Here is an 18890-nt window from a genome sequence, read left to right on the forward strand (position 1 = left end):
CATAGGCTCATGTCACAGCCGCTCACTTTATCTGTGAAAGCCCGTTTACCAACAAAGGATAATGAGAGAAACAGCAGGGATGGAAACATCTAGTTTAATAGTTAGAGATTGTAAAGTCAGTCTGGATTCCAGCGTTAGGCACTGGTGGAATCCCATCTGTTTCCCATTCTGGTGCCTGTTCCTGCACTGCCTGTGGACCCCATTCCCTCTGACCTTTCCCCCAGACCCACTTCCTTTGCTCAGACTCTGAAAAATTCCAATTGGGGAAAGTTTCCATCGATTTTTATTGGGAATTCAACCAGATATCTGCGCATGCGCGGCTCAGCACCGCCCCCAGCGCTGGTTGTTGGTGAGCAGAAGAGCGCATGCGCGATCCCCTCCCTCAGCTCGGCCTGTGGGCGCCATTCCCTCAGTGAGCGGAAGAAGATGGTTTAAAACAGCCGGGAATGGAGAGATCACGGCCCCCGGGGGAAGGGAGCAAAGAGCAGCCTCGTTACAGCAGCTCATCGTTTCGGGACCGTGTCCGCAGATGGGCTCAGAGATCGGCATTGAGTCCGTGGGAAGTTCAGGGGGAGTCCGGGGGCTGTTTGTAAGAGGCGGAGTGGATCAGGAACTGGTCCCGGAACATGGAGTGAGCGGGGGAAGGGAGAGGTCATTCTCGGGCTGTGTGTGCACAGGGTGTGTCCAGGGGAAGGGAGACAGAATGGGGAGAACCTGCTATTTAAAATCATTGCTGCTTTCTCTCCCCAAACCAGTAGTGAATGGTCCTGTCTCACCCTGTTTATTGTTATTGGACAGTGAAGAGTGGAAACAGAGCCGGTCAGTAAGGATGTGGGGAGTTATACAAAGAGCATCTATTGAAAGCACCAGGTGAGAAGTGTGAAGGGCACATTTTAAACCGCGGTTGTTTGGTTTCAGTTGAAAGTGTAGTCCCATGGGAGATGGGATTAGAAACCTGACCTGTCCTAAGGTCCCTGCCCCATCGGGTCGTCCCATTAATGGATCAGTGCAGAGGTTGGGTTGTGTCTGGATGTCACTGAATTTTTGAAAAATTGCCCAACACACCTGGTGTGCAGAAGCTGAGTGCTGCAATACTGCATTGGAGTCAGAAACTGACACTGTTTGTATCACTTGTTTTCATTTGTGGATATTCAAAATAATCATTAACATAGATATTAATTCGAACACCTTTGTATTTTCTAAACACTGGTTCTTGAGTTACAAGAGATAAATTTCTTCCTACAGGAAAATCGTTGAAAGACCCAGAATCAGTGTTATGTTTCCTCCACTCGAGGCACAAGGAACAGTGCAGCCAACTCCTTCTCCCACACAGTAAGTACATTATCACACACAGCGCACAGAGACACAGACAGGTCATCAGTTCCACAGTCTCAGACTGCAGAGGCAGTCAGTCCCACAGTGATCCAACGTTCCACAGACACATTTTCAATCCACTATTCAAACAGAGCAGGTGAGGCAGACGCTGTTCCATTTCCCCCGAGCTGAGTCTCGCTGACAGGTAGATACAAAAATCCCAGTCCAAAATCACACGATCAGATTGAAAGGCACTGTGTCAATCTCACAATAGGGCAACATTAGCTACGAATTAAATAGCAGATCGAAATCACTCATGGCACCCGATTGAAAGGTACAGAATGAATCCCAATAATGTACCCTGAGATTCGAATTGAATGCTAGTCCAGAACTCACACACTCACGTGAGTTTAATACACTATTCGAATGGATATTGCATGTATCGTGTGATACAAATTCCATACGAGTCCGAAATTCATGTGCAGTATCAGATTGATAAATGCTGTGACAGTGTAACCTGAGAAAAAAATTAGATATCAGTTCATAATACACTCATGGTATGAGATTTAAAGATACAGTATCAATTCTATTAGTGCAGACTGTGGTACACATTATACACCATTTGAAAAGTGTCACCATATCAATTTGAAAGATACATTATCATTCACAGTGGCACTCACAGAGATAGAGATTTATTAGTAGTTCAAAAAGCACACAAATTATCTGATTACAACCAACAGCGTCAAATCCTAAAGTGTACCCATATTTACCAGTTTAATAATGAGAAATATGATCTAAACATGACGATATTAAAGCTACAATTTTGAACTCCATAATGCAATCTGAGAGAATAATTACATACAAATACAGAATGAATCTCATACTCAGATGCAGTACCAGAAACTGACTGACAGATGCAGAAGGAATCCCAAACTCACATACAGTACTAGAGACTGACGGACACACAGCGAATCCTACACTCACATATGGTACCAGAGATGACAGATACAGAATGAATCCCACACTGGCATACAGTACCAAGGGCTGATAGATATCTAGTTAATTACTCATTCTCATAAAGTACTAGAGACTGACAGATAAATAATGACTCCCACATTCACACAGGACCAGAGTCTGAGAGATACAGAATGAATCACACACTCACACACAGTACCAGAGTCTGAGAGATACAGAATGAATCCCACACCAACATGCCGTCTGAGAGGCTGCGTATATAGAATGAAATCAACATCCACATACAAGACTGGAGACTGAAAGACACAGAATAAATCCCACACTCACAGTATCAGAGACTGCATATATAGAATAAATCGCAAACTCACACACACTACTGACAAGATACAGAAGGAATCCCACACTGACTCATTGTTCCAGAGACTGAGAGATACAAAATGAATCACACATTAGTGCAGGCTGAGTAACACATTACTTACCAGTCCAAGAAGTATCAGATTGAAAGATACAGTATCAATTCCATTAGTGCAGACTGACCTACACATTATAAGCCACTACAAAAAACTGATACAGATTCAGACTGAAATATACAGTATTCCATTCATGCACACTGACCTACACATCATATACAAGTTCAAAAATGTCACCATATCAGTTTGGAAGATAAACTAATGCACAATTGTGTTCACATCGATACAGATTAATAGTAGTCTAAAAAGTGCCCACATTCTCTGACTATATTATATAGCATGTCATTATCAACCAATTAAACACCTGGAAAAATATGCATTCATTGAGGTATTAAAGATGCAGTTTTGAACACCATACTGTAAACGGAGATACAAATTACACACAGATAAAGAATGAATCTCACACTCAGATAGAGGGCCAGAGATTGACACACAGAATGAAACCAGCATTCACAATGTAACAGTGACTGACAGATACCAAATGAATCCTACATTCACACAGAGCACAAGCGACTGACAGACATAGAATGAATCATATACTCCCACAGTACCAGAGACTGACATATAGAATGAAACCCACACTCACACAATATACCAGAGACTGACAGATACAGAATGAATCCTACACTCACACACTGTTGCACAGACTGACAGAGACAAAATTTATATCACTCACAAACAATACCAGAAATTGATAGATGCAGAATGAATGACTCCCTCACATATAGCACCTGACACTGAGGGGAACAGAATGAAACCCTCATTGACATACAATACCAGGGACTAACAGATATTGAATGAATCCCACACTCACATGCAGTACCAGGGGCTGACAGATACAGAATGAATCCCACACTCACACACAGTACCAGAGACTGACAGATACAGAATAAATCCCACACTCACATACAGTACCAGGGACTGGCAGATACAGAATGAATCCCACACTCACACACAGTACCAGAGACTGACAGACACAGAATGAATCCCACACTCACATACAGTACCAGGGGCTGACAGATACAAAATGAATCCCACACCCACAGACAGTACCAGAGACTGACAGATACAGAATGAATCCCACACTCACACACTGTACCAGAGAGTGACAGATACAGAATGAATCCCACACTCACAGACTGTACCAGAGACTGACCGATACAGAATGAATCCCACACTCACATGCAGTGCCAGAGACTGACAGATACAGAATGAATCCTACACCCGCATGCACCACCAGGTAACTGACAGATACAGAAGTAAGCTCACTCACACACAGTACCAGAAACTGACAGGAACACAATGAATCCCACACTCACAGACAGTACTCACAGACATTATTGCAGATCTGAGCTATACATTACATACCGGTCCAATAATTTCACCGTGAGCAGATTGAAAGGTACATTATCATTCACAATAGAGTTCAGAGATTGAGATGTAACACTACTCCAAAACTCACACACGTTGCTTGATTGAAGAAAATCGAAAAATATATCCATATTTACAAATTAATTACTTGACGAAAAACTGCATATACTTTAAAGTAATGAAGATTCAGTTTCAATTAAAAGACTGGGAACTGAAATAAGAATACAGAATGAATCCAGATTTGCACTTTGTCTCAGGGACTGAATGACAGAATGAATGCCACACTGAGATAAAGTAGCAGAGAATTGCAGATGCAGAATGAATCCCACACTCACAGAAACCACCAGAGACTGACAGGTACAGAGTTAATTCCACACTTATACACAGTACGTGAGACTGGCAGATACAGAATTAATCCAACTCTCATATACAGTGCCAGAGACTGGCAGATACAGAATGATCCCAAACTCATCTGTATCGATGGGATGACAGAAACAGGACAATGTGCAATGTGAGGAAAGTTTCTGTCTGTAATTTGTACTCTCGTATTTTTGCACGTTTTGATATTGGAAAATGAAGACAATTAATTGATACAAAGATTTTGTTTTACTCAGTCGATAGTTGTGAATTCACTCCATTATTTTTCACTTACGTTGCGCAGTATTTCTCTCTGATTTCTCAGGATGATTTACATTGCTCCTCGACCCCATTTAAACACTTATTTTCCAAGCAGTATGTGGCCTTCTTATTCCCCCTCACAAAATGCACCAGCTCACAACTTTCTATATTGAAATTCAGTGCACATTTACACGGCCGTTCTGCAAGCATATTTAGTCGCAGTCTTCCTCAGTATTGTAAACAATTTTACAACACCAAGTTATAGTCCAGCAATTTTATTTTAAATTCACAAGCTTTCGGAGATTTTCTCCTTCCTCAGGCAAATGTTTCAAGATCTCCTTGAAGCCTACGCATTTATACATATTGACAATAGTCCCTAAATCAATTACAAGAATTTAACATAGCATTACAACTAATATTTGGTCTAACAAAATGTACTTGCATCTCGTCTCCATTCCCAGTTTTTCAAAATCCCGCTCGTGCAATTTCATGTGAAGAATGAGTTCATCTTCTGTCCCTCTCTCATCTGCAAACTTCAATGACCCGGGGTTTGGGGACATCTACTGGCCGGAAGCAGAACTGCAACAGTTCGGAAAAAACTGCTGAAACCGGACAATGTGCAGTGTGATTGGTGGCAGCTAATAAATCTGATTGGTTTCTTCAGGTATCCAAACGGAGAGTTACAGTGAATAATTATTGTGACATCACTCCCAGTGACGCAATCATAATCATTGCCTTCCCCCATCCCTCATTAGCATAGGGCTGTGGGCTGCCTATTTAAACCGAGATCGGAGCGGATATGGGTCATTTCTGGGTTTGAAATTGAGTTTGAAAATGCCTGAGGACAAGAAGTATTCCACACTGCCTGAGGAAGGGGAAAGCCCCCGAAAGCTTGTGGGATCATAAATAAAATTGTTGGACTATAACTTGGTGTTGTAAAATTGTTTACAATTGTCAACCCCAGTCCATCACCGGCATTTCCATATCATGAGGACAAGAAAGCAGCTCCCAAGAAGGGCGCTAAGAAAACGTTGAGTAAAGCACCAGCCAAGGGCGGCAAGAAGCGGAGAAAGTCGAGGAAGGAGAGTTACTCCATCTACATCTACAAAGTGATGAAGCAGGTTCACCCCGACACCGGTATCTCCTCCAAGGCCATGAGCATCATGAACTCCTTTGTGAACGATATTTTCGAGCGCATCGCGGGTGAGGCTTCCCGCCTGGCCCATCACAACAAGCGGGCGACCATCAGCTCCCGGGAGATCCAGACCGCCGTGCGCCTGCTGCTGCCCGGGGAACTGGCCAAGCACGCCGTGTCGGAAGGGACAAAGGCGGTGACCAAGTACACCAGCTCCAAGTAAAACTCCACAATGTACTGAAAAAAAAAACCAACGGCTCTTTTAAGAGCCACCCACAGTCTCTCTGAAAGAGCTGCATTTCCGATATATTTGCTCAGTATCTTTTTTTATACCGCGATATTATTTCAATCCAAAACTGATACTTTTACTACGCCGTTGAAATTTCTGACCCATAAACTGAACGCGAGTTTCTGATCCGCTCCTTCCCATTCGTTTTGGTCTTAAAGCATTACTATTCCGGCCACGAACACAACCTGAATGACCTGCTTAGCAGTGCAACTATCTCTATGAATTCAGTCTCCGAAATGTTTACTGACTGAGGTGAAAATCCCCATATTAACAGCAACCCCACCCCTTGCAGTAACACAGCGGAGTAGGGGCAGAATGAGAACTTCGTCCGGGTCCCTCTTTTCACAGAAGCACTCCCGGCTCTGTGAGAAGGGACCAGTCTGTAACGTGTCAATTTTCTAAAGACTGAATTGAAACGTGTCCCTTCACGGAATGCGCTAAATGGGGCTTTAGTCCCGTCCGCTACAGTTTGAAAGCGATGATAGAATGAGCCATAATTGAAAGCAGATTTTAAAATAGCGCCAGCGATTGGTGACGGTTAGCGCTTAATAAGATAAGACAAAAAGAATGGGTTTAAAATCTTGTGCTCAGGGCGACATTGATCGAAATCCGGTCCTTTACTCCACTGAAATTGGCGGGCTTTACTGAAATTCATCAAATTCCTTGTCTGACCTTTGAGGCCAGTAAATCCCGCCCTCTTCTGTTTCTCAGCGATCTGATTGGGTAATGAAATAGGCAAATGAGGTATATTAAAGAACAACCAATCAGATGATCTTTCAGTCTATAAGAAGGGCAAATACAGCCGTCATTCTTCATTCTTTGTGAAAGTGTTTGTGAGATTGTGGAAATGTCTGGAAGAGGAAAAGCCGGCGGTAAAGTTCGGGCCAAGGCCAAGTCTCGCTCATCCCGGGCCGGAATGCAGTTCCCTGTGGGCCGTGTTCACAGGCTCCTGCGAAAGGGGAACTATGCTGAACGTGTGGGTGCCGGAGCCCCGCTCTATCTGGCTGCTGTGCTCGAGTGTCTGACGGCTGAAATCCTCGAGCTGGCTGGCAACGCGGCCCGCGACAACAAGAAGACCCGCATCATCCCCAGACACCTGCAGCTGGCTGTCCGCAACGACGAGGAGCTCAACAAGCTGCTGGGGCGGGTTACCATCGCTCAGGGCGGGGTGCTGCCTAATATCCAGGCCGTGCTGCTGCCGAAGAAAACCAGCACGGTGAGCTCAAAGAGCAAGTAAAGCGGCCAAGAATTAGTCTGATAACCCAAAGGCTCTTTTCAGAGCCACCCACTGTATCTATGTAAGGGCTGGTTACTGTATGAACGGAGTCAGAAATTAATTTAATAATAAACAATCTGTTTCAGAACTGGTGATTTCCCGTTCCTTGATTCCGATTCTAGATCAAACTGCCTCACGTTCGTTCCAAACTGACAATATCTTCAACGATCTGTTGCAGTACTCGCTTCCGGACAGTAGATGTCGCCAACCTCCAATAGGTTGAAATATACAGATTGTATGGAAAATGAGACAAATAATCAGTTCATTAAACTGGGCGGGTGGGATACTGAAATAACTGGTGAGTTTGATCATCGGCAACAAGACGCACTCTGTTGTGTTCGAGCCATGATTTTAAGTGTTATTTACAGTCTCATCATCCCACAACACTTACTCGGTCTGACCTCCATTACCCAGAAGGTGACGGATGTGTTGATTATTGTGTCAGCGATTGCTGAATCAGTGAATGAAATTTGTCTGTTACTCGATGTGAGTGAGCGATTTATTCTGTCCCTGTCAGTCTGACGAGTACCGCAGTGAATGTGACACTAAGTTTCACACTGCTTCTGATTCAAGCGATGAAAGAAAACACTTTGGATCTATTATTGCGAGTTAAAGTGAAACAGCCTCTGTCACGACAGCTGGAGAGGGACAATAGACAAACTGCATTTGATCCGAGACTGGTTCTTTAGAGATTAAAGCATTTCCAACAGAGCTTAGCTGACACTATATCGGAAATGAGAACTTGCATCTCTTGTACTTTGGACGCTGCACGATCCTCTCCCTGTAGAAATGCCCGAGTTAGATTGACACTGGGGGTGCAGATACCTGATGTGAAAGAGTAGGATCGAACTCAGCCGTTTCTGTACCTGTTTGCCAGTAATTTCACTGTCCAAATGTGGCACTGGATGTGATGATGGGACTCAGTCTGCGCAGTGATTGGATTCACCTAACTCCAATCCTGGGTGTGATGTGTGGAAATTAAACTGTGTCGTTTTCAAATACCTGATGTTAGCTAGTATGGAATTGTCACCCTTGTCTGTTTGTGTATATTTAACACTGCTACTGTACCTGCCCAGAACTTCACAGATCAGCTCTACTCCGAACTATCTCCCGTGTTATAACGGGCTATGATATGGACAGTTTATAAATGCTAGTCGTGCGCAGCTTGACATCCGCTACCTCCCTTCATGAATTTCCCGTTTCATTATTTTTTTTATCTGCACTGTACCACCATTTCAACCCAGGAGATCACAGCTCTTTCCATCGCCGATTTGGTGGCTCTGAAAAGAGCCTTTGTTGCACTTGGTGCTGAAGCCGGGTCGGGTTCAGGCGCGCTCCCCGCGGATGCGGCGGGCCAGCTGGATATCTTTGGGCATGATGGTGACTCGCTTGGCGTGGATGGCGCACAGGTTGGTGTCCTCAAACAGCCCCACCAGGTAAGCCTCGCTGGCCTCCTGCAGGGCCATGACGGCCGAGCTCTGGAAGCGCAGGTCTGTCTTGAAATCCTGAGCGATCTCTCGCACCAGGCGCTGGAAGGGCAGTTTGCGGATCAGCAGCTCGGTGGATTTCTGGTAGCGGCGGATCTACCTCAGAGCCACAGTGCCGGGTCTGCAGCGATGCGGCTTCTTCACTCCGCCCGTGGCTGGAGCACTCTTCCGTGACGCTTTGGTAGCCAACTGTTTGCGAGGAGCTTTCCCGCCGGTCGATTTACGCGCTGTCTGCTTGGTCCTGGCCATTTTCTGACGAGATCTCAAAAGAACCTGAGAGGCAGAAACTGTTAATACGGAGTCAGCTCTGGGGCCGCCTTTTAAAGGGTCTAAAGGAATCCGCCCCTGCAGCTTGTTGAGTTCCTCGTCGTTGCGGATCGCCAGCTGCAGGTGTCTGGGGATGATGCGGGTTTTCTTGTTGTCGCGGGCCGCGTTGCCGGCCAGCTCGAGGATTTCAGCCGTCAGACACTCGAGCACAGCAGCCAGATAGACCGGAGCTCCGGCACCCACACGTTCAGCATAGTTCCCCTTTCGCAGGTGCCTGTGAACACGGCCCACAGGGAACTGCAGTCCGGCCCGGGATGAGCGAGACTTGGCCTTGGCCCGAGCTTTACCGCCGGTTTTTCCTCTTCCAGGCTGACAGATACAGAATGAATCACAAAGTACCACAGTCAGACAAATACAGAACGAATCTCACAGTCAAATTGCTGCAGACTGAGTTACACATAACATGCCAGTGCAAAAATCTTATAGTGTCAGATTGAACGATAATGTAACAATTCCATTAGTGCAGACTGAGCCAAACATTATTTAGCAGTCCAACAATGTCATACCATATCAAACACAAAGATACAACATCAATTACATTCGCATGTCCTGAGCCACATGTTACACACCAGTCCAAAAATCTCATACAGTATCAGACTGATAGATACATTATCAATTCTATTAGTCAGGCTGAGCTACATATTACATTCCAGTCAAAAAATCTCATACAGTGTCAAACTGAGATACAGAATAAATTCCATTATTATAGACTGAGCTACACAGTATATACCAGTTAAATAATTTCACCATGATCAGTTTGAAAGGTATATTGTCATTCAAAACAGAGCTCAGGGATTTAGATGTCACACCACTCCAACACTCACACATTGTTTGATTAAAGAAAATCCAAAAGTGTATCAATATTTACAAATTAAACACTCGATAAAAAACTGCATATGATTTAAAGTATTAAAGATATAGTTTCAAATACAATAATGCAAACTGAAATAAGAATACAGAATGAATTCAGAATTGCACATTGTCTCAGAGACTGAATTGCAGAATGATTCCCACATTGAGATAAAATAGCAGAGAATGGCAGATACAGAATGAATTCCACACTCTCAGAGAGCACCAGAGACTGACAGATACAGAATGAATTCCACACTCTCAGTGAGCACCAGAGACTGACAGATACAGAATAAACCCCACACTCATGTATAGTTATAGACGCAGACAAATAAAGAATGAACCCAACACACACGAAATGTACCAGAGACTGACAGGCACAGAATGAATCCCACACTCACATGCAGTACCAGAGACTGAGATCTGCAGAATGAATCCCACACTCACACACAGTACAAGAAGCAGTCAGATACAGAATAAATCCAACATTCACATTGAGCACCAGAGAAAGACAGGAACAGAATAAACCTGACACTCGTATACAGTACCCGTGACAGACAAATACTGAATAAACCCCACACACGTACAGTACCACAGACTGACAGGTACAGAATAAACCCCACACTCATGTTCAGTTCTAGACACAGACAAATAAAGAATGAACACCACGCTCACACACAGTAGCAGAGACTGACAGATAAACAATGAATCCCACACTCACACACAGTAGCAGAGACTGATAGATACAGAATGAATCCCTCACTTACACAGTACCAGAGGCTGACAGATAGAGAATGAATCCCAGACTCACACACAGCACCAGAGACTGACAGATACAGAATGTACCCCACACTCAAATACAATACCAGAGAATGATAGATACAGAATGACTCAAACACTCACATACAGTACCAGAGACTAACAGACACACAATGAATCCCACACTCACACAGAGTACCAGAGACTGACAGATACAGAATGCACCCCACACTCAAATACAGTGCCAGAGAATGATAGATACAGAATGAATCCCACACTCACACACAGTACCAGAGACTGACAGATACAGAATGAATCCCACACTCACATACAGTACCAGAGAATGACAGATACAGAATGAATCCCAGACTCACAGACAGCACCAGAGACTGACAGATGCAGAATACACCCCACACTCATGCACAGTGTCAGAGACAGATGATACAGGATCAACCCCACACTCGAATACAGAACCATAGACAGAGAGATACAGAATAAACACGACATTTATATAAAGTAACAGAGACTGACAGATAAAAAATATACCCCACACTCATGTACAGTATCAGAGACAGACAGATACAGAATAAACCCCCCACACACGAAAAGTACCAGAGACTGACAGGCACAGAATGAATCCTACACTCACACACCGTACCAGAGACTGAAAGATACAGAATGAATCTCACACTCACACACAATACCAGAGACAGTCAGACACAGAAATAATCACACACTCACACACAGTACCAGAGACAGTCAGACACAGAATGAATCCCACACTCACACAGAGTACCAGAAGCAGTCAGATACAGAATAAATCCCACATTCACATAGAGCACCAGAGAAAGACAGAAACAGAATAAACCTGACACTCGTATACAGTACCCGTGACAGACAAATACTGAATAATCCCACACACGTACAGTATCACAGACTGACAGGTACAGAATAAACCCCACACTCATGTTCAGTTCTAGACACAGACAAATTAAGAATGAACACCACACTCACATACAGTAGCAGAGACTGACAGATAAACAATGAATCCCACAGTCACACACAGTAGCAGAGACTGATAGATACAGAATGAATCCCTCACTTACACACAGCACCAGAGACTGACAGATACAGAATGAATCCCACACTCACACAGAGCACCAGAGACTGACAGATACAGAATGAATCTCACACTCAAATACAGTACCAGAGAATGATAGATACAGAATGAATCCCACACACACGGGCTTTTTCAAAGGCAGGGGACGGGGCCAATTCATTGGTACCCGAAAATAGGTGGAGCGGTTGCTAAACCCGAGACACAACACCAGTAGTGACTCCCACCTCCTCCAACCTTTTCGGGGTAGAGGGAATTTAAAGGGTAGGTTCGTTTTTACATTTTGATTTCAGGGACTTAACTCCTGGACCTAAGATAAATAAGAAGCAAAAAGTAATCCAAAGTGGGACGTCACCGAGGAAGAGTTAAGTGATTGGTTGGTGAGTATTTTCCTGCTGAATTTGTCTAAGGTTAGAGTTTCTGGATTCTCGGGTCTCTGTTGTGCAGTGGGGGACTGCTGTTCAGCAAGGGCCCTTGACCATACCTTTTAATTGAAGTGAAATTGGTGGGATTCATTTAATTTGAATTAATTAGTTAAAGGGTAAGTCATGTCAGGACAGCCCAGCCTCGTGTTATGCTCTTCCTGCTCAATGTGGGAAATCAGGGACCCTTCCGGTGTCCCTGACGACCATGTGTGCGGGAAATGTATCCAGCTGCAGCTACTGACAAACCGCATTGCGGCACTGGAGCTGCGGATGGATTCATTATGGAGCATTCGCGATGCTGAGAACGTCGTGGATAGCACGTTTAGTGAGATGGTCACACCGCAGGTAAAGGTTGTACAGGCAGGAAGTAAGTGGGTGACCTCCAGGCAGAGTAATAGGAGCAGGCAGGCAGTGCAGGGGTCCTCTGTGGCCGTCCCCCTCTCAAACAAATATACCGCTTTGGATATTGTTGAGTGGGATGACTTATCAGGGGAAGGCAGCAGCAGCCAACTTCCTGGCACCAGGGGTAGCTCTGCTGCACAGGCTGGGAGGAAAAAGAGTGGAAGAGCTATAGTGGTGGGGGATTCTATCGTAAGGGGAACAGACAGGCGTTTCTGTGGCCGTAAACGTGACTCCAGGATGGTTTGTTGCCTCCCTGGTGCCAGGGTCATGGATGTCACTGAGCGGCTTCAGGGCATTCTCAAGAGGGAGGGTGAGCAGGCAGAGGTCGTGGTCCACATTGGGACCAACGACATAGGTAGGAAGGGAGATGAGGTCCTGCATCAAGAATTTAGGGAGCTAGGTAGCAGATTAAAGAGCAGGACCTCAAAGGTTGTAATCTCTGGATTAGTCCCAGTGCCACGGGCTAGTGAGTATAGAAATAGGAGGATAGAACAGATGAATGCGTGGCTAAAGATTTGGTGCAGGAGGGAGGGTTTCAGTTTCCTGGATCACTGGGCTTGCTTCTGGGGAAGGTGGGACTTGTACAAGTCGGACGGGTTGCATCTGAACCAGAGCGGGACAAATATCCTTGCGGGGAGGTTTGCCAGCACTGTTGGGGGGGGGTTTAAACTAACTTGGCAGGCGGATGGGATACATAGTGGAGCTACAATCGGGGGTGATGTGCAGCCAAATATAGAGAAAAAAACAAGTCAGCTTGGAAGACAGGGCAAATATGTAAGAGCAAGGCTGGATGGCATCTATTTTAATGCAAGGAGTCTTGCAAATAAGGTGGATGAACTGAAGGTGTTGATAAACACATGGGAGTATGGTATTGTTGCTGTCAAAGAGACATGGTTGAGGGAGGGGCAAGACTGGCAGCTCAATATTCCGGGGTACAGAATCTTCAGGCGAGACAGAGGGGGAGGTATAAGAGGAGGGGGGGTCGCAATATTAATGAAAGAATCAATTACTGCCATAAGGAGGGATGATATATTAGCAGGTTCCTCTAATGACGGCATGTGGGTGGAGCTTAAAAACAAAAACGGCGCAAGCACTTTGATGGGAGTGTACTATAGGCCACCAAACAGTCAGGGGGAGATAGAGGAACAGATATGTAGGCAAATCTCAGAAAATTGTGCAAATAATAGGGTAATAATAGTGGGGGATTTCAAATTCCCCAATATTAACTGGGATACTCAGAGTGTAAAAGGCTTAGAGGGTACAAAATTCTTAACGTGCATCCAGGAGAGCTTTTTGAGCCAGCATGTAGAAAGTCCTACAAGAGAGGGGGCGGTACTGGACCTAATTCTAGGGAATGTGGCCGGCCAAGTGGAAGAAGTGCTCGTAGGTGAGCACTTTGGTGACAGTGACCATAATTCGGTGAGATTTAAGGTGGTCATGGAAAAGGACAGGGAGGGGACGGAAATAAAGGTTCTAAATTGGGGAAGGCCGATTTTAATAGGATAAGGCAGGATCTGGCCAAAATGGACTGGGATCAGCTGCTTGTAGGAAAATCCGCATCGGAGCAATGGGAGTCTTTCAGAAGGGAGATTGAGACCAAACAATGGCAACATGTTCCCGTAAAGGTCAAGGGTGGTTCCAAGAACTCCAGGGAACCTTGGATGTCAGGGGATATACGAGAATGGATTCGGAAAAAAAGGAGAGCTTTTGGCAGGTACAAAAGGCTAAAGACGGAGGAAGCCCTCGAGGAGTACAAAAAGTGCAGGGGGATACTGAAAAAAGAAATTAGGAGATCAAGGAGGGGCCATGAAATAACACTGGCGAGCAAAATAAAGGAAAATCCTGAGATGTTTTATCAGTATATTAAGGGTAAGAGGATGACTTAGGAAAAAATAGGGCCCATTAGGGACAAAAATGGCAATCTCTGTGTGGAGACGGCAGATGTAGGAGGGGTTCTAAATGAAATTTTTGCATCTGTTTTCACTATGGAGAAGGACGATGTAGACATAGAAATACGGCAGGGGGACTGTGATATACTCGAACATATTAACATCGAGCGGGAGGAGGTATTGGCGGTCTTAGCAGGCCTAAAAATGGATAAATCCCCAGGCCCGGACGAAATGTATCCCAGGCTACTGTGTGAGGCAAAGGAGGAGATTGCGGGGGCTCTGACACATATATTCAGAACCTCTCTGGCCACAGGGGATGTGCCAGAGGACTGGAGAACCGCTAATGTAATACCATTATTCAAGAAGGGGAGTAGGGAAAAACCGGGGAACTACAGGCCAGTGAGCCTAACATCAGTGGTAGGAAAATTATTGGAAAAAATTCTGAAGGACAAAATTAGTTTCCACTTGGAGAAGCAAGGATTAATCAGGGATAGTCAACATGGCTTTGTCAAGGGAAGATCATGTCTGACTAATTTGATTGAATTTTTTGAGGGGGTGACTAGGCGTGTGGATGAGGGTAACGCAGTGGATGTGGTATACATGGATTTCAGTAAGGCCTTCGATAAAGTCCCGCACAGGAGACTGGTCAAGAAGGTACGAGCCAATGGAGTCCAGAGTGCCTTGGCATTTTGGATACAAAACTGGCTTAGTGGCAGAAGGCAGAGGGTGATGGTCGAAGGTTGTTTTTGTGACTGGAAGCCTGTGGCCAGTGGGGTACCACAGGGATCGGTGCTGGGTCCCTTGCTGTTTGTGGTCTACATTAATGAATTGGATATGAATGTAAAAGGTATGATCAGTAAGTTCGCTGATGATACAAAGATTGGTAGGGTGGTAAATAGCGAGGAGGATAGCCTCAGTCTGCAGGACGATATAGATGGGTTGGTCAGATGGGCGGAACAGTGGCAAATGGAATTTAACCCGGAAAAGTGCGAGGTGATGCACTTTGGAGGGACTAACAAGGCAAGGGAATACACAATGAATGGGAGGACCCTAGGCAAGACAAAGGGTCAGAGGGATCTTGGTGTGCAAGTTCACAGATCCCTGAAGGCGGCGGAACAGGTAGATAAGGTGGTAAAGAAGGCATATGGGATACTTGCCTTTATTAGCCGAGGCATAGAATATAAGAGCAAGGAGGTTATGATGGAGCTGTATAAAACACTGGTTAGGCCACAGCTGGAGTACTGTGTGCAGTTCTGGTCGCCACACTACAGGAAGGATGTGATCGCTTTGGAGAGGGTGCAGAGGAGATTCACCAGGATGTTACCAGGGCTGGAGCGCTTCAGCTATGAAGAGAGACTGGGAAGATTGGGTTTGTTTTCCTTGGAGCAGAGGAGGCTGAGGGGGGACATGATTGAGGTGTACAAAATTATGAGGGGCACAGATAGGATGGATACTAAGGAGCTTTTTCCCTTCGTTGAGGGTTCTATAACAAGGGGACATAGATTCAAGGTAAAAGGCGGGAGGTTTAGAGGGGATTTGAGAAATAACTTTTTCACCCAGAGGGTGGTTGGAGTCTGGAACTCACTGTCTGAAAGAGTTGTGGAGGCAGGAACCCTCACAACATTCAAGAAGCATTTGGATGAGCACTTGAAATGCCATAGCATACAAGGCTACGGACCAAATGCTGGAATATGGGATTGGAGTAGACAGGGCTGATGGCCGGCGCGGACACGATGGGCCGAAGGTCCTCTATCCGTGCTGTATAACTCTATGACTCTATGACTCTATGACCTCCAGGTATATTCAATATACCATACCTCCGGATAAATTCAATACATCATACCTCCGGATAAATTCAATACACCAGACCTCCAGGTATATTCAATACACCAGACCTCAGTATATATTCAATTTCCCATACCGCCGGATAAATTCAATGTACCAGACCGCCGGGTACATTCAATATACCAGACCTCCGTGCATATTCAATATACCAGACCTCCGTGTATATTCAATATACCATACCTCCGGATAAATTCAATGTACCAGACCTCCGGGTATATTCAATATACCACACCTCCGGGTATAGTCAATACACCAGACCTCTGGGCATTGTCAATATACCAGACTTCCAGGTATATTCAATACACAAGACCTCCATGTATAATCTATGTACAGACTTCTGGATAGATTCAATATACGAGACCTCTGGGTTTATTCAATATGCCAGACCTCCGTGCAACAAATTTCCTACCGGTTGTGGATATTCCAGTTTTATTTTTAATCAACTGTAACGTGAAATGGGCAATGATTCCAGAGCAATCGGCATTTCACCAAAAGAGCCCACAGAAAGAGTGTTTTGAGAAAAAGCAAAACAATTACCGACAGAGCAGGGAGCGCTCTTCTGTGGATTGGGTCGAGGCACTTTGTTGTTGCATTTTGCTGTCCTGCACATGACGTTTGGGTGCTAGATGCTCAAACTGAGAGCCTGAAGTGGGATATGGTTCCTTCCCAGCACTGGAGTTTCTGACCATGATGAGAGCAAAGGTTCTGACTAAACACAACTGATTTACGGTGTTGTTCTGAATACATACTCCATTCTAGCCCCTTCATCCTGTAATCACTGCATAATATTCAAAGGTTGCCACGTTAGGCCGTTGCAATGTTCCAATCCAAATTTTATTCCAGGTTGTTCAAAACTCAGCGCTGTCGCTTTAATTGTGGGGATCAACTCATTTCCTCCCAGCCTCTTCTTCCGGTCTGATTTTATCAACGCTTCCGAGTTGTTCTTCTGGGAGGTGGAGTATGTGACTCAGCCGCTGTTCCTCACAGTGCTCATGTCTCTAAATAGCTCTTGTTAGAAAATGCATACAGCCGCCTTTTTACTGCCGTTTGGTGAGTCATGAAACAATTTTATACCAAAGTTATCGGATTCCCGGACTGTGAGACAGCTGAGTGGTCAAATGTAAGCGCGAGAGTGGGACTGAGCTTGGCGGTGTCCGATCTCCTGGAGCTCAGTGGGTTAAAGCAGCTCGTAGTTTGGTGTGGAGCCCTTAGATTGGAAAGCTAATGGAGCGGTCACTTCCTTGTCCTGAATTCTCAGTGGGTAACGGTGAGGGATTGCAGCTGGTATTAATTTTCGAGAAAGGGGAGCGATTTCGGGCGGAGAGAGAGTGCCCGCTGCTGATCGTTACCTCGTGGCCCCGGTTGTAAAGTGTTGATTAGTGGATGTCCGCTGAGGACACTGCCAGATTCCGTGCACACACCTTCTGTTTTCAAACTGTTCGCGGACAAACAGCGTCTGAGCTCAGAGGTGAAAAGTGTCCATTCTGCAGAAGGAGAAAACTGATAGACGCCGCCCTTAGAACCGTGTTCCAGGGTGAGTCGCCTCCTTCAAAATAGAAAGGGGAAAGAATGGAAAAATGGAGATAAAACGGCCAGGTTCCTGTCCGATAATGCCCGATTGAGGCTCTTGACGTTTGAGGTTTCACAGGGGATTTAAGCTGAAATCAATATTGTTCTATCGGTTCTATAACGCACTGGTACATTTGCTGCACAGGGCAGCGAAATCGGGCGAGGCGAAGATTCGCTCTCAGACCATCTTGTGCTACTGGCAAAGATCAATTTTACCCCCATTATATCGAAGACCTTCCTCCTTCAGATCGTCACTAAAGAGCCTTTAGTCTCGTTTTTTGGACAATTGAACCGATGAGAAACATTCTGTCCCTGTGTTATGTTGGCGCCAATTGTGTAACTTGTTAAAAATATCTTAAGCAGAAACTTTGGGATTTGGACAAATGTGAATTTTATAAGGAGAAAAGGAGAAATATTATTCTCTCGATAGCCTAGCCAGTGTTTGCTCTGCAGTAGAATGTATTTCAAAGGAAGATCCAACAATGAAAATCCACTCCTTGCTGGATTCGCTGATCTCAGTCAGGGGGAGGTAGTGGCGCTACCATCGGGCTCAGTGCCTCTACGCCACTGAATGATCTGTCGGCCAAGTGTCTCGTTTTTGCTCCTTGTTCTCTGTTCCATGCTGGAAAGTGAGCATGCGCATCAGAAGGGTGACGTTATGCCAGAGTCACCACTGCTGGCATCAGGTCAAGCAACCGGCTCACTGTGTGCACTCAAACATGAACAGATAATGTGGTGGGTATTGGCGGGTGGCCGCGGTGTTCAAATCCCTT

At 45.2% G+C, this 18890-nt stretch overlaps 1 long non-coding RNA gene across 1 annotated transcript; it reads left to right on the top strand.

The window, feature by feature from the left end:
* Nucleotides 1-699: 699 nt before the first annotated feature.
* LOC137312522 (uncharacterized) lies at nt 700-6107 on the top strand. Its single transcript, XR_010960750.1, has 3 exons — nt 700-870; nt 1246-1332; nt 5210-6107. It is a non-coding gene; the product is annotated as an uncharacterized lncRNA (long non-coding RNA).
* Nucleotides 6108-18890: the final 12783 nt, after the last annotated feature.

This window comes from Heptranchias perlo, unplaced genomic scaffold (genome assembly GCF_035084215.1).
Source record: "Heptranchias perlo isolate sHepPer1 unplaced genomic scaffold, sHepPer1.hap1 HAP1_SCAFFOLD_43, whole genome shotgun sequence".
NCBI classification, from domain to species: domain Eukaryota; kingdom Metazoa; phylum Chordata; class Chondrichthyes; order Hexanchiformes; family Hexanchidae; genus Heptranchias; species Heptranchias perlo.